Source organism: Pinus tabuliformis, chromosome 6, assembly GCF_031772625.1.
Source record: "Pinus tabuliformis cultivar Carrire ecotype Pingquan chromosome 6, CPIR1, whole genome shotgun sequence".
NCBI lineage: Eukaryota > Viridiplantae > Streptophyta > Pinopsida > Pinales > Pinaceae > Pinus > Pinus tabuliformis.
This window is the reverse complement of record NC_142292.1, coordinates 1986026411-1986030586: the sequence shown is the minus strand read 5'-3', so window position 1 is coordinate 1986030586 and position 4176 is coordinate 1986026411. Positions and strand designations below refer to the sequence as shown.

The 4176-nt window shown below is 34.2% G+C and overlaps 1 pseudogene; it reads right to left on the bottom strand.

Annotated features, from left to right (window-relative positions):
• Positions 1 to 1078: 1078 nt before the first annotated feature.
• LOC149267178 (protein MOTHER of FT and TFL1 pseudogene) lies at positions 1079 to 3746 on the bottom strand (annotated as a pseudogene).
• Positions 3747 to 4176: the final 430 nt, after the last annotated feature.

The window sequence follows — 4176 nt, the reverse complement described above, 5'->3', positions numbered from 1 at the left end:
TAAATCAAGACAATTCCATATAACATAATGTAATTCAGTTAATGAAGGCTTCTCACCAGATCATGCCATCATTATGTTAGTGGTTATAATATATACAATGTATAGTTAAGGAGGAACTTCTATTTATGGATATATAACAGTGAACTCAACTCAGCTTGCATTTTACTTGTCTCGAACAACCTATGAAAGGTTTGTTGTAGTATAAAGGGTGCAGCTTTATCCAATGCTTTAATTGTCTTTGCAGGTTGACATTGTAATGGGCCAAAGGTTAATGACTCTATCTTCCAACAAGAATTTGCAAGCAAATGAATTTCACCAATGGCTCCAACATAGAACCAAATTTCAGGAATGGCAGACTAGTGCCTTTCTTCCTGGGAGTACCCTAAGAATGGTCCCTTCATGTAGGGGATGTCCCAGCGACATCCAATGAGCCATTCCCACAAAAATGGAGATGCATCAAAGGATATTTGTGGCATTCCTGTTCTCATCCCCATTCCATAGAAAATAGGTAAAAAACATAGGAGAACAGGGATGCCTCAAATATCATTTGAGAATAAAAGTCTATAGAAGGATGTCTCTAGAGGGGCTCAGCACTCTGTTAACTTGTTACATTCCAAGGATATGTAATTATTCAGCTTCAGCTTTAGAAGGCTTATTGTAGCGTAACTGCCAGGCAATTTGTCATAATTACGCCCAAGTTTTACTACTTCAAATGGGAGTCAAAAGTTTGGATTTAACATGCTACCTTAGCTTTGATAAGCATTCCATCTCCCAGTTTTACTATAGTTAAAGAAGAATCTGTATATTGTTGAATGGAAACAACTTTAGCATTGAATCTGATCGTTCTCGGAGCCAATTCTTTTGCAAGGTTATCCAAAAGCATACTCCTTTGCACGCACCGAACTTCATGATTTCCATTGATAGACAGGAAAAGTACTTAGTATTACAAAGCATGCGAAAAAAAAGATGACCAAAATAGTTAATGGGATAGAAAGTACATCATGTCACAAATCACAGCATATCTATTTCATGCCCTACAAAAACTTGTAAACTCAACCATTGAGATAAAATAATGAAATTAAACAGCATTTTGAACTGTTAAAAATAGAAGGAACGAAGGCCAAGTACTATGTAATCCACATAGCCCACCAAGTGAAAAGGCTAGCTGGCCTTGAGCTGGATCTGTGGCTTCAGGAATATTAGTCACTATCCTGAGTTGGATCACCAATACAAAAGCAAAAATTATTATTTATTCAACTTATTGACCATTAGCTTAAAAAAACTGTAAATAACCTAGTAGAATCCAACATAGTTCCATTTAATCTAACATAAGAATGTACAAATCTATCTAATCCGTAAGAATATCAGTTCCATTTAATCTAACCTAAAGATAGTATAAATCTATCTATCTAAATGCTTAAAAGTTAGTTTTTAAAAAAATTGACAAAAAAATCTCAGTTCAAGAGTTTATCACCTTAAGTAAAAACAAATAAAAAAGTAAAACAATTAAGAAAAGTAAAAAAGTAAAAAAAACAAATTAACCTCACAAGCTAGAAGAGACTAATCTTAACTAAACCTAAAAGCAAAAAATGTTAGACCTAAAATGGTTCATCTTAACTTCATGTTATCTTTAAGATGATGAGAACAAAAAAATTACTAAAACAAAAAATATTAACCTAGTGAACTAGAATACATTAGTCTTCATCAAACCTATTAAAAAAGCATCTTAATCTCAAAGAATATATCAACTTAAGCAAAAGATAGGAGAAAATAAATAAATAAACCATCTGAACCTAATACACTATGATATAATTTTCTTAGCCATTAAAGTCCACAAAAATCCATGATGTATTAAAGACAGATGAAAATTAGAGTAGATCCAACTGAACTATGATCTATCTATCAACCAGCTACAAACCTCAAAGAGATACCAAATTATAAGAAAAACTATGAATAAACTCCCATTACCAATACCAACCAGCATTAGATCCATCTTTATCAATCTATTTTTAAGCTGGGTGCAAAGTTCACTGAGATACCAAATTTAAAGAACTACCATAAATAATAGATCCATTTTCACCAGATCTATTTTGGTTAACCACAATAAAATAATAACTGTGTGCAAACCTCATATTCAAAAATTTGAATCTATTATTCTCTAGTACCAATTATATGGTATTTTGACAAGACAAAAACTTTTATTTTAATGTTTTAAAAGTGAATATATGATCGCTAGGTTTTTGAAAATACTCCAAATATTTATTAAATAATACTTGATTATCCAAAGACTATTATTTCGAATTGAATATTTATTAGATAGTGTTTCCCGGGCCAAAAAAAAAAATGTCATAACCTTGAAGAGGGACCTATTAAGTTATTAACTCTAGTTGCAGACCTGAATGTTTTAACCTTGAATCTATTAGCTCTTGCTGAAAAGAAACTCTTTATTAGATAATGTTGATTTTAACTTTGAATCAACAGACTCAATGAGCAAACAAAATGTTTCTTAGATAGTGTTACAGTCCAGAAGCAAACAACCTTGAATCTATTAGGGCTGGCCATAGATCTCAATGTTTTACCCTTGAACCTATGAACTCCATGTGCAAACCTGAATATCTATTACATAGTGTTTGACATGCAAAGACATTAAGGTATTATCATCCTACTTTACTTTTAATCCTTTCTAGTAGCATAGCTTCTGGTGTCTATGTTAGTGTTACAATGGTACAACTGTGCATTATATAGCTGGGATGACTAGGACAGTGTATTGGCCCATATAAAAATACTAAATAGTATGGTGTGGCAAATATGCAATGATGTTGTGATAGTACAAACACAAAAGGAGGAAGAGGAAGTGTTGGAAACTCTATGTGAGGATGGGAATGACTCAACTTCTATGTATGTGCCATTTTGTGGCAGCATTGAGTAAATTGAATATGGACAAAGGCAGTGAGTTCGTTGAATATGGACAATGGCACAACATGATCTAAACCAGTGCCATTTTTTAGACACCATCAAGTTATAATTGAATGTGAGCACTACCAAATAAACTTAGACCTATCTAGTCTAATATGCACTAGAAAATTTGATAATATTGCAGAGGCCGTGAAGCTCAAGCATGCATATTAGAATACTAAAACTGGAGATATGAGCTCTGCAACCTCAATGTGCATATCAGACCTGGTAATAATAACCAAATATTATTACCATTCGAGTGTCTCTCTTTCAATTTTTTGTAGTGTATTGTTTTTTAAGTGTATTGTATATATAAATTGAAGAGATCAGAAGGGTAGGAATTTATTATACCAGTGAAGCCATTCCTGCATGTTTGTATAGATTGAAGAAAGGAGAACGGAAGGAATTTATTATACCAGTGAACCCATTCCCGCATCTTGGGTTCGCTTGGACTAGGAGCATCTCGGTCTGTCATTACCTGATCAAATGTAAATGCATGCATTCATAGAAGACCCATAACAAATTTATATGTAAATATTCATTCTATGAAACCAGAGGTGTTGGAACTAAATTATTGATGAAATGCGTACCAGAGTATAGAGACTCTCGTCGAAGTGTTGACCTGCTATTTGCACATTGGGGTAGTCAACAATAGCAGAGGGCTTGATCTCGCAACCATTGGTGACTTGCTTGGATCCATAGTAGATGGCCATGTCCATTGAAGGCACGAAAATGTCAATAACATCGCCTATCACTCTTCCTACTACTAGGGGATTTGTTGAACGAGCCATTGCAGCAGAGATGAATCCCAATTTTGCTTCCTGATTGCCTTCCTTCTCCTTTCTCACCTCGTTCAAATTCACAGTCGAAGTCAATGCAAGCTAAGTGGCGAATGTAGTGGAGGTGTCTCCTTATCATACTCAATACAAGCAGGTTCAGTTATGTTGTTTCGGCAAGCGCAAGTGAAAGTAGGGTATGGCGTTATAGTATCATTATAGAACAATGATAAGTAGACATAGCATGTTGAACTTTTTTGAGCTAGGAACTGAGAATATGTGCATGTTACATTCCATGTCACTGCACAAGGACAAGGGATATTCAAATATAAGACATAGCTAGCTCAGAGAGAAACACACAACATGCACAAATACATAGATTATGAGGGATTATAATAGTGTATTACTCAGAACTTGAGTGGTTTTGCGTCGATCTGTACTAAAG